The sequence below is a fragment of the Salvelinus fontinalis genome, chromosome 20 (genome assembly GCF_029448725.1).
Source record: "Salvelinus fontinalis isolate EN_2023a chromosome 20, ASM2944872v1, whole genome shotgun sequence".
Taxonomy (NCBI): Eukaryota; Metazoa; Chordata; class Actinopteri; order Salmoniformes; family Salmonidae; genus Salvelinus; species Salvelinus fontinalis.
Genome location: NC_074684.1, coordinates 27603958 through 27624007, shown reverse-complemented (window position 1 = coordinate 27624007; position 20050 = coordinate 27603958). Strand labels below are relative to the sequence as shown.

Genomic DNA, 20050 nt, shown 5'->3' with positions numbered 1-20050 from the left:
GTGGGGTTAGGACTGATAGAGTGGGGTTAGAACTTATACAGCGGGTTTAGGGTTAGTGTTAGTGGGGTTAGGACTGATACAGCGGGGTTAGGGTTAGGACTGATAGAGTGGGGTTAGAACTTATACAGCGGGGTTAGGGTTAGTGTTAGTGGGGTTAGGACTGATACAGCGGGGTTAGGGTTAGGACTGATACAGTGGGGTTAGGGTTAGGGTTACAGTGGGTTAGGGTTAGTGTTAGTGGGGTTAGAACTGATACAGCGGGGTTAGGACTGATACAGTTGTGTTAGGGTTAGGACTGATAGAGTGGGGTTAGGGTTAGGACTGATACAGTGGGGTTAGGACTGATACAGTGGGGTTAGGGTTAGGACTGATACAGCAGGGTTAGGGTTAGGACTGATACAGTGGGGTTAGAGTTAGGACTGATAGAGTGGGGTTAGAACTGATACAGCGGGGTTAGGGTTAGGGTTGGTGGGGTTATGACTGATACAGTGGGGTTAGGGTTACAGTGGGTTAGGGTTAGTGTTAGTGGGGTTAGGACTGATACAGTGGGGTTAGGGTTAGGACTGAGACAGCGGGGTTAGGGTTAGGGTTATGACTGATAGAGTGGGGTTAGGGTTAGGGTTAGGACTGATAGAGTGGGGTTAGAACTTATACAGCGGGGTTAGGACTGATACAGCGGGGTTAGGGTTAGGACTGATAGAGTGGGGTTAGAACTTATACAGCGGGGTTAGAACTTATACAGCGGGGTTAGGGTTAGTGTTAGTGGGGTTAGGACTGATACAGCGGGGTTAGGGTTAGGACTGATAGAGTGGGGTTAGAACTTATACAGCGGGGTTAGGGTTAGTGTTAGTGAGGTTAGGACTGATACAGCGGGGTTAGGGTTAGGACTGATACAGTGGGGTTAGGGTTAGGGTTACAGTGGGTTAGGGTTAGTGTTAGTGGGGTTAGAACTGATACAGCGGGGTTAGGACTGATACAGTTGGGTTAGGGTTAGGACTGATAGAGTGGGGTTAGGGTTAGGACTGATACAGTGGGGTTAGGACTGATACAGTGGGGTTAGGGTTAGGACTGATACAGCAGGGTTAGGGTTAGGACTGATACAGTGGGGTTAGGGTTAGGACTGATAGAGTGGGGTTAGAACTGATACAGCGGGGTTAGGGTTAGGGTTGGTGGGGTTATGACTGATACAGTGGGGTTAGGGTTACAGTGGGTTAGGGTTAGTGTTAGTGGGGTTAGGACTGATACAGTGGGGTTAGGGTTAGGACTGAGACAGCGGGGTTAGGGTTAGGGTTATGACTGATAGAGTGGGGTTAGGGTTAGGACTGATACAGCGGGTTAGGGTTAGGACTGATACAGCGGGGTTAGGGTTAGGACTGATACAGTGGGGTTAGGATTAGGTCTGATACTGTGGGGTTAGGGTTAGGTCTGATACTGTGGGGTTAGGTTTAGGGCTGATACAGTGGGGTTAGGATTAGGTCTGATACTGTGGGGTTAGGTTTAGGGCTGATACAGTGGGGTTAGGATTAGGTCTGATACTGTGGGGTTAGGTTTAGGGCTGATACAGTGGGGTTAGGATTAGGTCTGATACTGTGGGGTTAGGTTTAGGGCTGATACAGTGGGGTTAGGATTAGGTCTGATACAGTGGGGTTAGGTTTGGGGCTGATACAGTGGGGTTAGGACTGATACAGTGGGGTCTGTTTAGTCCTTTAGGTTTAAATGTAATAACCCTGCTGGTCTCACCATCTCATGAGGAAATATCAACCTGGCTTGCTGATAACTTCCCATATGAGGAATATCAGCCTGACTTACTGATAGCTTCCCATATGAGGAATATCAGCCTGACTTACTGATAACTTCCCATATGAGGAATATCAGCCTGACTTACTGATAACTTCCCACATGAGGAATATCAGCCTGACTTACTGATAAATTCCCATACGAGGAAATATCAGCCTGACTTACTGATAACTTCCCATATGAGGAAATATCAGCCTGACTTACTGATAGCTTCCCATATGAGGAATATCAGCCTGACTTACTGATAGCTTCCCATATGAGGAATATCAGCCTGACTTACTGATAACTTCCCATATGAGGAATATCAGCCTGCCTTACTGATAACTACCCATATGAGGAAATATCAGCCTGACTTACTGATAACTTCCCACACAAGGAATGAGAACATAGGATTTGACTGGCTTTAATGTCAAGCCCATTAACTTGTTGTGAGGGCTGGAGGACAAGCATTGACCCAGCTGATGAGGAACAGAAAAGTGATGTGGTGTGTTTCTATCATGCAGATTCTGTTCATTGATAACAGTGCATCACTTCTTATATGACCTGTTTTGCTTAAGTTTGCGTATTTAATTCCAATAGGCTACGGCATGCCTGAATGCTTGGCGTGATTTGACCTACACTTATTGGAGTGTCAGTACACTGTATCAGAACTGTATCAGAACTGAATCAGTACTGTATCAGTACGGGATCTGTACGGTATCAGAACTGTATCAGTACTGTATCAGAACGGTATCAGTACGGTATCAGAACTGTATCAGAACTGTATCAGAACTGTATCAGTACTGTATCAGAACTGTATCAGTACTGTATCAGAACTGTATCAGAACTGTATCAGTACTGTATCAGAACTGAATCAGAACTGTATCAGAACTGTATCAGTACGGTATCAGAACTGTATCAGAACTGTATCAGAACTGAATCAGTACTGTATCAGTACGGGATCTGTACGGTATCAGAACTGTATCAGTACTGTATCAGAACTGTATCAGTACGGTATCAGAACTGTATCAGAACTGTATCAGTACGGTATCAGAACTGTATCAGTACTGTATCAGAACTGAATCAGAACTGTATCAGAACTGTATCAGTACGGTATCAGAACTGAATCAGTACTGTATCAGTACGGTATCAGTACGGTATCAGAACTGTATCAGTACTGCATCAGAGCTGTATCAGAACTGTATCAGAACTGTATCAGTACGGTATCAGAACTGTATCAGAACTGAATCAGTACTGTATCAGTACGGTATCAGTACGGTATCAGAACTGTATCAGTACTGCATCAGAACTGCATCAGAACTGTATCAGAACTGAATCAGTACTGTATCAGAACTGTATCAGTACGGTATCAGACCTGTATCAGTACTGCATCAGAACTGTATCAGTACTGTATCAGAACTGTATCAGAACTGTATCAGAACTGTATCAGTACTGTATCAGAACTGAATCAGAACTGAATCAGAACTGTATCAGAACTGTATCAGTACGGTATCAGAACTGAATCAGTACTGTATCAGTACGGTATCAGTACGGTATCAGAACTGTATCAGTACTGCATCAGAACTGTATCAGAACTGTATCAGAACTGTATCAGTACGGTATCAGAACTGTATCAGAACTGAATCAGTACTGTATCAGTACGGTATCAGTACGGTATCAGAACTGTATCAGTACTGCATCAGAACTGCATCAGAACTGTATCAGAACTGAATCAGTACTGTATCAGAACTGTATCAGACCTGTATCAGTACTGCATCAGAACTGTATCAGTACTGTATCAGAACTGTATCAGAACTGTATCAGAACTGTATCAGTACTGTATCAGACCTGTATCAGAACTGTATCAGAACTGTATCAGAACTGTATCAGAACTGTATCAGTACTGTATCAGACCTGTATCAGTACTGCATCAGAACTGTATCAGTACTGCATCAGAACTGTATCAGAACTGTATCAGTACTGCATCAGAACTGTATCAGAACTGTATCAGTACTGCATCAGAACTGTATCAGAACTGTATCAGTACTGTATCAGAACTGTATCAGTACGGTATCAGTACGGTATCAGTACGGTATCAGAACTGTATCAGAACTGTATCAGAACTGTATCAGTACTGCATCAGAACTGTATCAGAACTGTATCAGTACGGTATCAGAACTGTATCAGAACTGTATCAGTACTGCATCAGAACTGTATCAGAACTGTATCAGTACTGCATCAGAACTGTATCAGAACTGTATCAGTACTGTATCAGAACTGTATCAGAACTGTATCAGTACGGTATCAGAACTGTATCAGAACTGTATCAGTACTGCATCAGAACTGTATCAGTACGGTATCAGAACTGTATCAGAACTGTATCAGAACTGTATCAGTACTGCATCAGAACTGTATCAGAACTGTATCAGTACGGTATCAGAACTGTATCAGAACTGTATCAGTACTGCATCAGAACTGTATCAGAACTGTATCAGTACTGTATCAGAACTGTATCAGTACGGTATCAGTACGGTATCAGTACGGTATCAGTACTGTATCAGTACGGTATCAGAACTGTATCAGTACGGTATCAGAACTGTATCAGTACTGTATCAGTACGGTATCAGAACTGTATCAGTACTGTATCAGTACGGTATCAGAACTGTATCAGTACGGTATCAGAACTGTATCAGTACGGTATCAGAACTGTATCAGTACTGCATCAGAACTGTATCAGTACTGTATCAGTACGGTATCAGAACTGTATCAGAACTGTATCAGAACTGTATCAGTACGGTATCAGAACTGTATCAGTACGGTATCAGAACTGTATCAGTACTGTATCAGTACGGTATCAGAACTGTATCAGTACTGTATCAGTACGGTATCAGAACTGTATCAGTACGGTATCAGTACTGTATCAGTACGGTATCAGAACTGTATCAGTACTGCATCAGAACTGTATCAGTACTGCATCAGAACTGTATCTTCCAATGTAGAATAGCCTCATTATTTCAGACCCATAGTTTGACGGGCCTATTGTGGCATCAACCCCTCCCGGTCTGAAATAATATTATTTTAAATTAATTGCTTTATACAAGATGAGCCAGACCTTGTGCTGTCCTTATCTCTCCCAGAAAAGAGAGAGAGAGATACAGTGAGAGAGAGAGAGATCAAGAGTGAGAGAGAGCGTGAGAGGGAGTGAGAGAGAGAGAGCGTGAGAGTAAACAAAATATATAGATATAGAGAGAGGGAGTGAGTGAGAGAGAGAACGCGAGAGAGAGAGAGAGAAAGAGAGAGAGAGAGAGCAGGACAGAGAGAGTGAGAGCGCGAGAGCAAGCAAGATAAATAGAGGGAGCGAGTGAGAGAGAGAACACACGCGAGAGAGAAAGAGAGAGAGCGCTCTTCATTGCTTATCTGAGTCTAATAGGGGTGCATATGGCTCCAGTTTACCACCCTCAGAGACCAGCACTCTTATCTGGTCAATAGAGTAGTCAATGTGTGATCAGTCTCTCGTGTATGGTCAGCCTGTTAAGGGAGAGTTATCCCTGTGCATGTGATCATGCTTAAAATAAGCTTCCGTCAATGAGAATCTCCGCTAAATGTTGATTAGCACCCTATTCCCTACATTGTGCAATACTTTTGACAAGAGCCCCCTGGTAAAAATAAGTCCACTATATAGGGAATAGGATGCCATTTGGGAGGCAAACATGTACTGGTATGACATACTTGTCTCCTAAACCATAATACAAAAGAGAATATTTTCAGTGAGCAAACTAATTGATATTTGATTATACTGTACGTTGTTTAACCTACCAAATTTGCACAGGGAGGGATATATGGGGTTTTTGGCTTACGAATTGGAAAAACGGTCCCAAATTGCCCCTAAAGGCAGTTTAATGAATAGCTTTACCTCGCTTCAACTCCCTGGGATGTATATGTGTTACCTCTGTGGTTGGAATGCCAGTATTTGTTTATATCTTATAGCAGGCAACAGTTTGAGTGTGTGGCTTCTTCTCCTCTCCTGGTTGGTGCACTGCATACTGAGTGATGGTTACACAACTGTAGCCCTAATTCAATCAATTGGCCCTTGTGACTTTTTTACATTCTGTTGTTCCAATTCCTCTCAGCGTTTATGTTTGACTCCCCGTAACGGCTTTTAAGCATATTGGGAGCAAACAGGTAGTTCATTGTTTCCAATTCCATCAGTATGTGGTGTGGTTCAGCAGGGAAAATGTGTGTCTTTGAATGAAAAGTCATGAAAAATGTTATAAGGTGTTTATCCATTTGCTATTATGCTGAATAGCTTGTTTACCTCTATCAAAGACTATAAAACATCACCGGAGAGAGAGAACCTCAACCACCCCACCCAGTTCTCTATCAGTCTCCCACTCTTTAACCAAAAGGTCCTTGTCGGTCAGGTATAATTTTTAAGTGTGTTGAGCGTTGCCCCGGTAACAGAGACTAGGCCAGGGAACAGATAGGGCAGTGTAGTGGTGGTATCCAGGGAGGTATCCAGGGAGGTATCCAAAGGAGAAAGCACACCGCTGCCATGTGGACAGGGGTGTGTGTACCAAATGGCATCCTTTCCCTTATATAGAACACTGACCAGAGCCCTATGGGATTCCTTACGGGCCCTGGTCAGAAGTAGTGCACTACATAGTGAATATGGTGACATTTGGGACACAGACAGGTACTGACCTCTCTTCATACCTACCAGGAAACATTCACTTTACTTCAAAACACTTTCTTTACATAGCTTGCATCCCAAATGGCCCCCTATTCCCTATATAGTGCACTACTTTTGACCAAGAACCGTAGGGAATAGGGTGCCATTTAGGATGCAAGCTCTTTTTGGTTTTTCACATAGTTTTCTCTGCTAAATGGAAGTTGTCATGGTGACCTTGACAAGCGATCTCATTCAGGGCTGCTTTTCGTACTGTAAACAAGTTCTTGTAAAACCAAGTTCTTGGAAAACCAGAAGAAGTAAATATTTCTCATAATGGATGTCATGAACTATACTTTGTAATTAAATTGTGTTAAAGGTTTTATAGTGAATGAATTGATACTGTAATCATACAACTATATATTTGGCTCCAGTCTTCCATGGAGATTCAATTGAGAGTCGAGGAGATTTGCTATTTACAAGTATCTCTCACAATCTAATCTAACACTGCATGAAATAACCAGTGTGTGTGTGTGTGTGTGTGTGTGTGTGTGTGTGTGTGTGTGTGTGTGTGTGTGTGTGTGTGTGTGTGTGTGTGTGTGTGTGTGTGTGTGTGTACAGTACCAGTCAAAGGTTTGGACATTCCTACTCATTCAAGGGTTTTTCTTTATTTTTACTATTTTCTACATTGTAGAATAGTACTGAAGACATCAAAACTATGAAATAACACATCTGGAGCCATATAGTAACCCAAAAATATTTTCATTCACTCCGTGGTCCAACTCATCCCAAACCATCTCAATTGGGTTGAGGTTGGGTGATTGTGGAGGCCAGGTCATATGATACAGCACTCTATCACTCTCCTTGGTCAAATAGCCCGTACACAGCCTGGAGGTGTGTTTTGGATCATTGTCCTGTTGAAAAATAAATGATTGTCCCACTAAGCGCAAACCAGATGGGATGGTGTATCGCTGCCGAATGCTGTGGTAGCCATGCTGGTTAAGTGTGCCTTGAATTCTAAATAAACCACCAACAGTGTCACCAGCAATGCACCCCCACACCATCACACCTCCTCCTCCATGCTTCACGGTGGGAACCACACGTGGAGATCTATTATGCGTCTCACAAAGATACGGCGGTTGGAACCAAAAATCGCAAAATCGGACTCATCAGACCAAAGGACAGATTTCCAACGGTCTAATGTCCATTGCTCGCGTTTCTTGGCACAAGCAAGTCTCTTCTTATTGGTGTCCTTTAGTAGTGGTATCTTTGCAGCAATTTGACCACAAAGGCCTGATTCTTGCAGTCTCCTCTGAACAGTTGATGTTGAGATGTGTCTGTTAAATGAAGCATTTATTTGGGCTGCAATCTGAGGTGCAGTTCATTCTAATGAACGTATCCTCTGCAGCAGAGGTAACTCTGGGTCTTCCTTTCCTGTGGCGCTCCTCATGAGAGCCAGTTTCATCATAGCGCTTGACGGTTTTTGTGGCTGCACTTGAAGAAACTTTCAAAGTTCTTGAAATGTTCCGGATTGACTGACCTTCATGTCTTCAAGTAATGAAGGACTGTCGTTTCTCTTTGCTTATTTAAGTTGTTCTTGCCATAATATGGACTTGGTCTTTTACAAAATAAATAGGGCTATCTTCTGTATGCCACTCCTACCTTGTCCCAACACAACTGATTGGCTAAAAATAATTAAGAAGGAAAGAATTTTCACAAATTAACTTTTAACAAGGCACAACTGTTCATTGAAATGCATTCCAGGTGACTACCTCATGAAGCTGGTTGAGAGAATGCCAAGAGTGTGCAAAGCTGTCATCAATCAAAGGGGGGCTACTTTGAAGAATCTCAAATATAAAATATATGTTGATTTGTTTAACACTTTTTTGGTTACCACATGATTCCATATGTGTTATTTAATAGTTGTGATGTCTTCACTATTATTCTACAATGTAGAAAATTGTAAAAAAAAAAAAAAAAAAACCTTGAATGAGTAAGTGTGTACAAACTTTTGACCGGTACTATATTTGTATGTGCATTAATGTGGTTATATGTACTGTGTGTGTGTGTGTGTGTGTGTGTGTGTGTGTGTGTGTGTGTGTGTGTGTGTGTGTGTGTGTGTGTGTGTGTGTGTGTGTGTGTGTGTGTGTGTGTGTGTACGTGTGTGTGTGTGTGTGTGTGTGTGTGTGTGTATGTGTGTGTGTGTATGTGTGTGTGTGTGTGTGTGTGTGTGTGTGGCAGTGGGGCAGGTTTATTTACACACACACAGACACACACACACAGGTGTCTTTATTCCCTGGAGGACCAGGGATGAGTTCCAAGTGGGCCAGGCAAGGCCATGTGCCGTAACCCTGCAGCCCCACAGACCTGTTTCAAAGCTGGCTTTGTGCTACGGAAACATGGCATGCGACTCAAATAACACCCTATTCCCTATATAGTGCACTACTACTTTTAACCAGAGCCCTGTGGGGTTCCATTTGGGATGCAGACATGGGCTTCTGCACTTAGATGGGATTATCCCTGTGGCCAGGCAAGGGCACGATTATACAATCCCCATTAAGAGTAGCCGAGTTTCATCCACTAGGCTTTAAGTGATTATTATATTAAAGTGCCCTTCAGTCCATCGGCAGGCAGTCTGGTAATATTGGAGAGTGTAATTGTAATTTTGTAAATGGGGGGTTGATGTTCTCTAGTCACCTCACACATTGTTCCTCACCTGTGTGTATCTGCTGTGCTCATAAAACACACCATAATGAATGTTGGTCATGCGCAGTAGACGCCTGCTGTCTGTCGACAAACGGTAGCGGTTCAACATGTAGAATCATCTGGAAATGAATAGAAAATGACGGCCGATGTTCTGTGGTCAGAGGCAACCGGACGGCTACCTGCTGCGCTGCCACTGTTGGTCTGTCTTGTCCTCTAGGTGAAGAGAAGGAAGTGGATAGAGCTCTGTCTCTCAGTATGTTATCCTATAAAAGGACAAGAAGGAAATAAGTCACGACCATATACCTTACTTCATTGTTTATTCCATGCTGCTGAACGTGCTGAAACTGATAGGGACATCTGAAGCTTTCAAGGCAAATTTGCATCTCTACCTATAGGTTTAACCTGCTTAACTCCTGATGACATACTCTTTGGTGTAGGACTGGATGCATAAAGAACCTCTCTGTCACTAGATGAGACATCGACAGCTCCTTGTACTACACTGGTATTTACGGTGTTGAGGCTGTCCTAATATGGGCACCGTAGATATTGAGAGGTGTTTGTTTCCCTGAAACAGTGAGTGTGTCTATAAACTCATTGCCCCCTCATCTACTCAACAATGCAGTACATCCACAGCAACCGTTAGTGGCAGTGATGTCACTGATATCACAGAAACAAGAGTACAGTCCTCCTCACTCAGTTGCTGTGAAAATGTAGCAGAATTTGCAAAGAATGTATTGCAATAAGCTGGTGGTGTGTTGAAATCTGAGATGACTTTTCCTCATGTACTGACCTGCTGGAGTCATTTCCTGGGACACTGCTTGTCTTTGCTTGTGTGTGTGTGCGCGTGTGTGCATGTGTTTTCTTAGCACTGTTCACTAATCTATCCTTACAATCAGCTAGCGAGGAAGCATAAGGGATTGTGTAAACTAAGCATCAAATTAAATCAAAGTGCATTTTTCAGTTTGATGTTTTAGTAACAGACTTTTAGACCATTTTAAAGAAACTTGATCACTGGCTGTGACTCATACTAAACAAATCAAATCAACTAGCACGCCAGTGTGTTTTCTTCTTCTAAGCATTGATATGACACCATCACTTTCCTGGGTTACGGCCCAAATGGTACCCTATTCCCTACATAGTGCACTACTTTCGACTATTGTCCTATATGTGTCCTACTCAAAAGTAGTACACTATGTAGGGATAGGGTGCCATTTGGGAGGCAGCCCTGTAGTTATGTTGTAAAAAAAAGACTCCCTGGTGATGTCATGAAGGACATGAAGGCTACCCCTTCTCCTCTGGTCTGATGTGACGAGGCTGTGTGTACCGCTTCTCCTCTGGTCTGATGTGATGAGGCTGTGTGTACCCCTTCTCCTCTGGTCTGATGTGACGAGGCTGTGTGTACCCCTTCTCCTCTGGTCTGATGTGATGAGGCTGTGTGTACCCCTTCTCCTCTGGTCTGATGTGACGAGGCTTTGTGTACCCCTTCTCCTCTGGTCTGATGTGATGTGATGAGGCTGTGTGTACCCCTTCTCCTCTGGTCTGATGTGACGAGGCTTTGTGTACCCCTTCTCCTCTGGTCTGATGTGACGAGGCTGTGTGTACCTCTTCTCCTCTGGTCTGATGTGACGAGGCTGTGTGTACCCCTTCTCCTCTGGTCTGATGTGACGAGGCTGTGTGTACCCCTCCTCTGGTTTGATGTGATGAGGCTGTGTGTACCACTTCTCCTCTGGTCTGATGTGACGAGGCTGTGTGTACCCCTTCTCCTCTGGTCTGATGTGACGAGGCTGTGTGTACCTCTTCTCCTCTGGTCTGATGTGACGAGGCTGTGTGTACCCCTTCTCCTCTGGTCTGATGTGATGAGGCTGTGTGTACCTCTTCTCCTCTGGTCTGATGTGACGAGGCTGTGTGTACCCCTTCTCCTCTGGTCTGATGTGACGAGGCTGTGTGTACCCCTTCTCCTCTGGTCTGATGTGACGAGGCTGTGTGTACCCCTTCTCCTCTGGTCTGATGTGACGAGGCTGTGTGTACCCCTTCTTCTCCCCTAGTCTGAAGTGTGTATGGCTCGGTGTATGGTGGGTGTATTGCTTGGTGTATGGTGTGTGTATGGCTTGGTTTATGGTGTGTGTATGGCTCGGTGTATGGTGTGTGTATGGCTTGGTGTATGGTGTGTGTATGGCTTGGTGTATGGTGTGTGTATGGCTTGGTGTATGGTGTGTGTATGGCTCGTTGGGGTCAGCTGCCTGCCTTGCCTTGCTCTGACATAGCAGTGACTTCCCGAGTCACAAACAAACATGACGACTGATGGCTCAGAAAGAAGAGTGACAGAAGGGAACTGCTATTTGGAGTAGTTGCTAAGAACTGCATGTCTCAGAATCTGAGAAGAAGAAGAAGATGGAAGATGGCTGACTGTTGGTGTCTTTTGAGCCTCAAATCACTCTTTCCTCTTTTGAACATGAATTTAACCCACTGTAAATAAATGACATAGGGATAGAAAAAGTTCTGCAGTCACACACATTAGAGCACACACTTGCACACACACATTCTCACACAAATGCGCGTGTAAACACACACACACACACACACACACACACACACACACACACACACACACACACACACACACACACACACACACAAACACAAACACAAACACAATCCAATTGTAACGGCTGTCGTCTTCCTCCTCGTCTGAGGGGGAGAAGTTAGAAGGATCGGAGGACCAATATGCAGCGTGGTAATTGTTAATCTTGTTTAATAAAAGTGAACACTCAAAATACAAAAAACAACAAATGTGAAAAACCGAAACAGTTCTGTCTGGTGCAGACACACGAAGACTGAAGACAACCACCCACAAAACCCAAACACAAAACAGGCTACCTAAATATGGTTCCCAATCAGAGACAACACAAAACACCTGCCTCTGATTGAGAACCATATCAGGCCAAACAGAGAAATAGAAAACATAGAAATACAAATATAGACTGCCCACCCCAACTCACGCCCTGACCAACTAAATAAAGACAAAACAAAGGAAATAAGGTCAGAAACGTGACACCCATCCCTTAATAAGGGGGCAAGTGGGGCACAGGAAGAGCTCTGTCATTTGAAAAGAATGCCTGCGAGGGTCATAAACAGAAAATGTATTAGAACTAAAACACATAGTCAAATCACTGGTCTCATAGGGACCCTCTTTGTACACATTTAGTCCACCATGTAGTCTGAATTTATCAACAGCATCTTATTAAAACATGATATGTGTCTGGTATTTTTGTCAAGCACTGCATTTTCTCAATGCTACCTCTCAGACTCCTACATACACACAGGACACTTCCCAAATGGCACCCTATTCCATACATAGTGCACTATATTTGACCTGAGCCTTATGGGCCCTGATCAAAAGTAGCGCACTAAACAGGGAATAGGATGCCATTTAGGACGGAGATACAGTCAGACTCTGCAGCAGTCAGAGTGTGTTTACATATTCTCCACATGTCCAACTGTCTCTAAATGATTAAGTAAACTCTCTCTCTCTCTCTGTCTGTCTGTCTGGAGAACAATGTGTCTCTGAGGGCTGGGTGATGGTGTTCTCAGATGGTGTTCTTTGTATGATTGTGATGTTGTGTGTGTGTGTGTGTGTGTGTGTGTGTGTGTGTGTGTGTGTGTGTGTGTGTGTGTGTGTGTGTGTGTGTGTGTGTGTGTGTGTGTGTGTGTGTGTGTGTGTGTGTGTGTGTGTGTGTGTGTGTGTGTGTGTGTGTGTGTGTGTGTGTGTGTGTGTTTGTTTCTATCTTTTCACATCATCACAGACCTTAAAAGTATACGACTATTTTCTTCAATTTGTACTCTTAAATGAGCCTTGTTCATGGCCCCATTTCAGAGCAGAAGAATGGAATGCACAAACACTCTACCTCTGTTCCACAAAGAGCCACAAAATACACTTTTATCTCTCAGTTGTTGGGCTGTGAAGACTCAGAGCTATGTACCTTCTACAGACTACAGCACTTCCTCTGCACAGGAACAAGCGGTTTGTAACTTGGCAAGCATATACTCAGGCTATGGTATGCATGGCATAAACACCATTTTCTCTACCTAGACAATTGGGAGTTTTTTAAAATATATATATTATTAGCTTGTTCTGTCATATAGGGCTGAATCCATGAGATATTGAAGTCTGCATGCGTGACTCGATTTCTCTCACAAATATACTATTGACATGATTTATGCTTAAGTCAGAGTTGCGTGATTGAGAGAATTCAAGAGTTCTTTATTCTATCCACCAGGATCAGGCCTCTATTGCAAAGTTAATGATATCTGATTGAGACAGGTCATTAAAAGGGGAATGACTGCAACAATGTGCTGTGGGCTGCATGTATGGTATATAGACTAGATGAGGGTAACTGATGGTGATACAGATGGGAATTATGCTGGCTGTTAAACTCCAGCTGTAATGGTATTCTGCCTGATTCCTGATGCTAACAGCATGGGTTATATACACTGTGTGCAAAAAAAAGTTAGGAACAACTTCCTAATACTGAGTTGCACCCACTTTTGCCCTCAGAACAGCCTCAATTCGTTAGGGCGTAGGATGCTGTTAGAAAGCGTTCCACTGGGATGCTGGCCCATATTGACTCCGATGCTTCCCAAAGCCGTGTCAAGTGGGCTGGTAGTGGATTTCTACTCGGAATAGGTTGTTCCATCTCCTCCCACAGATGCTCAATTGGATTGAGATCTGGTGACTGGGCAGGCCACTGCAGTAAGCTGAATTCACTGTCATGTTCGTGGAACCATTCCTGAACAATCCTAGCCTTGTGGCAGGGGCATTATCCTGCTGAAAAAATCTATTCACAGATGGATACGCTGCTGCCATGAAGAGATACACCTGATTGACAATGATGTTCAGATATCCTGTGGCATTCAAACGTTGCTCCACTTTTATCAAGGGGCCCAATGTGTGTCATGAAAACACACCCCACTCCATCACACCACCAGCAGCCTGCAATGAAGACATGCAGCATGATGGATGCATGTACTCATGTGGTTCTCCATGCCCTAGTCCTCCCATCAGCGTGAAAGAGCAGGAACCGGAACGCATCAGACCAGTCAATGTTTTTCCAATTCTCCAGTGTTTTTCGTCCTTAGCCCACTGCAACCGTAGTTTCTTGGTTTTTGATTAAATAAGTGTTACTCTGTAAGGACGTCGGCTGCCACACCCCAGTCGTGTGACGAGTTGTGCATTCTTCTATGGGTCTTTGGGCACCAACGTTGTACTGGACTGTCAGCCTCCTTTGTCCTCTTTCATCAATGACCTGTTTTCAACCACTGGCCTGCTGTTGGCTAGATGTCCTTTGGGTGGTGGACCATTCTTGATACACACAGGAAACTGTTGAGGCTGAAAAACCCAGCCGTGTTTCATTTCTTGACACACTCAAATCGGTGTGCTTGGCACGTACTACCATATCCCGTTCAAAGGCACTTAAATCTTTTGTCTTGCCCATTCACCCTCTGAATTGCACACATACGCAATCCATGTCTCAATTGTCTCAAGGCTTAAAAATCCTTCTTTAACCTGTCTCCTCCCCTTCATCTACACTGATTGAAGTGGATTTAACAAGTGACATCAATAAGGGATCATAGCTTTTACCTGGTCAGCCTATATCATGGAAAAAGATTTTGTACACTCACTGTAGATTGTTTTATGTAAGGCTCCAAATGCCTGAAAGCTCTGTGTGAACAACATCCAGTACATGCACTGGCTCACAGAACATCACAGCCAGGAATGCACTCTTAAGCGTTAAGGTCATGTTGGTCCCCTGGTAAAAAGCTAGCTAAAGACACTATATGTTTTTGTGATGATAATGCATTATCTTAATTTAAGACAGTTTGCTACACCAGAAAATATTCCTGCAGCAACAGGAGATGGGAATTTCTATGTGGATTATAATTAATGAACATTTTTGTAGGGGTTGATAAATATTTTGTAAGGGAAAGTTCTGTACATTTGAACAGTATCTGTGTGGAGGCTTAAGGGTTGGCAATATTTATTTATATTTAACCTTTATTTAACGAAGTCAGTTAAGAACAAATTCTTATTTACAATGGCGGCCTACCCTGGCCAAACCCTAACCCGGACGACGCTGGGCCAATTGTGCGCCGCCCTATGGGACTCCCAATCCCAATCACGACCAGTTGTGATACAGCCTAGAATCGAACCAGGGTCTGTACTGACGCCTCTAGCACTGAGATGCAGTGCCTTAGACCGCTGCACAACTTGGGAGCCCTAGACAGATGATACTAGCCTAATGCTAACACTGTTAATGCTCACAGGTAAAGCCAAATGACACCCTATTCCCTATGTAGTGCACTACCTTTAACCAGGGCCCATAGTGCTCTGGTCAAATGTAGTGCAATATGTAAAGAATAGGGTGCCATCTAGGATGCAGTCTCTGTGTGTTGGTGGGGGGCACCTTTGAATGTGGCCATGTTTTGTACGAGTACATAGGTTTTGAGGCAGATCAAATCAAATCTAACAGAATGTAATTACCTGGCTCAAAGCAACATGGTAGGTTAGTCCTATATACAGTGCATTCGGAAAGTATTCAGACCCATTGACTTTTTCCAAATTTTGTTACGTTACAGCCTTATTCTAAAATTGATTAAAAATAATATATATCCACACACAATACCCCATAATGACAAAGTGAAAACAGATTTTTTAGGAATTTTTACAAATGTATTAAAAATTAAAAACAGACATACCTTATTTACATAAGAATTCAGACCCTTTGCTATGAGACTTGAAATTGAGCTCAGGTGCATCCTGTTTCCATCGATCATCCTTGAGATGTTTCTACAACTTGATTGGCGACCACCTGTTGTAAATTCAATTGATTGGACATGATTTGGAAAGGCACACACCTGTCTATATAAGGTCCCACAGGGGACAGTGCATGTCAGAGAAAAAACCAAGCCATGAGGTCGAAGGAATTGTCTGTAGAGTGCCAAGACAGGATTGTGTCGAGGCACAGATCTGGGGAAGGGTGCCAAAAATGCCTGCAGCATTGAAGGTCCCCAATAACACAGTGGCCTCCATCATTCTTAAATGGAAGAAGTTTGGAACCAACAAGACTCTTCCTATAGCTGGCCGCCCGGCCAAACTGATCAATCGGGGGAGAAAGGCCTTGGTCAGGGAGGTGACCAAGAATCTGATGGTCACTCTGACAGAGCTCTAGAGTTCTTCTGTGGAGATGGGAGAACCTTCCAGAAGGACAACCATCTCTGCAGCACTCCACCAATCAGGCCTTTATGGTAGAGTGGCCAGACGGAAGCCACTCCTCAATAAAAGGCACATGAGAGCCCGTTTGGAGTTTGCAAAAGGCACCTATAGGACTCTCAGACCATGAGAAACAAGATTCTCTGGTCTGATGAAACCAAGATTGAACTTTTTGGCCTGAATGCCAAGCGTCACATCTGGAGGAAACCTGGCACCATCCCTACAGTGAAGCATGGTGGTGGCAGCCTTATGCTGTGGGGATGTTTTTCAGCAGCAGGGACTGGGAGACTAGTCAGGATCGAGGGAAAGATGAACAGAGCAAATTACAGAGATTGTTGATGAAAGCCTTCTCCAGAGTGCTCAGAACATCAGACTGGGGTGAAGGTTCACCTTCAAACAGGACAATGACCCTAAGCACGCAGCCAAGACAACACACTTAACCCTAATTGCTCATGTAAGCTGCTCTGAATAAGAGCATCTGCAAAATAACTGAAGTGTAAATGTAATGTTCATTTTGCTGCCTCCAAATTTGTTTTGGAGAATTTGGCAGTAGGTCCAACCGGCCTCACAATCGCAGACCATGTGTAACTATGCCAGCTCAGGACCTCAACATTCGTCATTTGACCTCAACATTCGTCATTTTAACCTGTGGGATCGTCTGGGGGGTGCTGAGGAGTATTTCTGTCCGTAATAAAGCCCTTTGTGGGGAAAAACTCATTCTGATTGACTGTGGGTGAGCCTGGCTGCCAAGTGGTTGGCCCTATGCCATCCAAGGCCCACCCATGGATGCACCAATGCCCAGTCATGTGAAATCCATAGAGCCTAATGTATTCATTTCAATTTCAACTGTAACTCAGTAAAATCTTTGAAACTGTTGCATGTTGCGTTTATATTTTTGTTCAGTATAAATTGCTGTAATGGCAATTGAAGATGTTCAAAACAGTGGCCAGACAAAAACAATGGATTTTTCTCCCTTTAGAATAACAAAAAAAACTATTTCATAGTCGATACTAATTCAGAGGGGAATGCCTTTACCATCCAAATTAATGAGGCCCTCTGGTTGACGGGCTGTGGACGTCATGGCAACCTTGTCCCACTTATCTTAACTTCCTTTTGTTCTATGGCATCTATGCTATGTGTTCCTGGTCTGTTGCAACTTCAGCTGGTTCTGCATTTGCAGTATCTTCTGTGCGATATGCACACATAGCAGAAAATAGATCCCCCTGGCCCCTCACACACTCATCTTAAAGTTAATCATCACAAAGCCTTGACTTTGCAGTCTGGTAATCATCCTGACAAAGACGCTACATGAGCCAGTGCCTGTGAGAGAGGAGGACTCTGCTCCGGGTGAACTGATCTCATTGAAATCAAATTTGATTTGTCACAGGTGCCAAATACAACAAGTGTAGATTGTACAGTGAAATGCTTACTTACAAGCCTTCCCAACGATGCAAAGTTCAAATAAGAAAAGAATAACACAAGATAAATAAAACACACAAATGAAGCTAGAGTATATACAGGGAGTAGCAGTACCAGGTCAAAGTGCAGGGTTACGAGGTAGTTGAGAAATGTTTTATTTTTAATTTATTTGACCTTTATTTAACTGGGCAAGTCAGTTAAGAACAAATTCTTATTTTCAATGACAGCCTAGGAACAGTGGATTAACTGCCTTGTTCAGGGGCAAAACGACATTTTCTTTACCTTGTCAGCTCAGGGATTCGATCCTGCAACCTTTCGGTTACTTGTGCAACGCTCTAACCACTAGGCTACCTTCCACCCCTAGAGGTATGTACATCTGGGCAGGCATCCATCCTTGTCTGACCACATCGGTGTGTGGTTCACGTCAGAGTCAGATTATTTACCCTCGATAGAGACTTACTGAGTCAATGGTCTCAGATAATGGCATATGTGTACTGTAGAGGTTAGAGGTAGTATGACAAAACGGGGAGGTGTGGCTCAGCTGTTTAGATGGACTTATGTACCAAAGGCATCCTGTAACGGAACCAGGCCACCGCTGATGCTCAGTCTGCTCTGCTGTGGTTCCTTTGTAGTGAGCCGAGCAGGGACGGGGTGGAGGATAAGGGTTCAGACATGACCCAGACCTCTCTCTCTCCCAGTCTCCTCAGTGATCTGATCATGTTTAACGTCTTGCTGGCATGGCGGACTGAGTCGTCAGAATCAGAAAATCCTCTTTAGGGTGTGATGAGAGTGTGATAATAGAGTGGAGATTGTGTGTCTGCCAGAGTTAAGCTTGGTTAATAGTGGTTTAACACAGAGGGGATCAGCTGTTTTTACATGAGTTCACATCGCTGCTGAGTTTTTCTTATTAAAGTCACACTCTGTAAGATGTGCTCACCCAATCAAAGACTAGGCCACCGGCAAAATTGTAAACGTTACGGGGTAGCAAAAGTATCTCATGACATTTTCACATGCAAATAGCACTTGATTTATATGATATATCTGTGGTGTTCCTTCCTTATGTGAGTCGAAGAATCAAAGAATTGCTTATCGTTGTGGCAAGTATGTGGATTACAGACAGTACTGCAGTACTACCTAGTAGGCTTTTTCTATGCCTCTAACATAAAACAAGATAATGTCATGATGCATCATGTGACCAGGCAGCCCACTGGGTACACACTAGTTGAATCAACATTGTTTCCACGTCATTTCAATGAAATTACATTGAACCGACGTGGAATAGACATTCAATTAAAATCAAATCTAAATCAAATCCAATTTTATTGGTCACATACACATGGCTAGCAGATGTTATTGCAAGTGTAGCGAAATGCTTGTGCTTCTAGTTCCGACAGTGCAGCAGTATCTAACAGGGAATCTAACAATTGACGTCTGTTCCAGTGGTAGACCTCCCCTCATGGAGCTGATTAGATATATCCTGAGATTTCTATTTCCCTATCGCCCCAAGATCATAATCTTTCATTTTTATGATATTGAATCATGATGAGATTTACTTTATCCTAAAGTATAACATGAGATGACCCTATGTCTGACATAAAATACATGCGGACATATCACGTTGAGGGATCAACCATAAACAATCATCCACCCTGTGGCACATCACATTTACATTATTCCATGCAGGCTCCATCCAATAGGAGACGTAAATACTTCATTCTGATAGGATGGACAGAGGACATCTCACTTCCTTGTTTGTCTTGCTCAGTTTAGTCTGATTTGCATGTACATTATCTACGGATTTTGGAGTCAGATTAACGTTCTGATTCTAACTCCTACAGATACAATGTCCTGTCCCCTGGGTGGATGGCTGTCCGTTGCCGATGTGTCGATAAAGTTTGGACTGTAGTATAAATGACACTGCCTTTTTACTATTAGCAGAGTTCAACAAGCAGTTGACCTCTATATACACAAAGTATTGTCTCTTGACATACACAGGACTGTGTGGTTTTGTCTTCATGGGCTACTGCTTGACTGATGACTGCATATGCATATTTTATGGTGATGTGTTATTCGGGGTCACCGTGTCTTTTAGTAGTTCAGTGTGTCAAGTGATGGGTTATTGCTTCTGGGGGGCGTCGGTATGCTGTTGGGTTGAACTGGGCTGGTTGGCTTGTGGTGTGGTGTATTTTAGTATGTCAGTCAATCAGTCAATATGG

At 43.5% G+C, this 20050-nt stretch overlaps 1 protein-coding gene across 2 annotated transcripts in view; it reads left to right on the top strand.

Annotated features, from left to right (window-relative positions):
- Positions 1 to 20050, top strand: part of LOC129817615 (serine/threonine-protein kinase D3-like) — a 72739-nt gene that overhangs the window by 27868 nt on the left and 24821 nt on the right. The window lies entirely within an intron of this gene.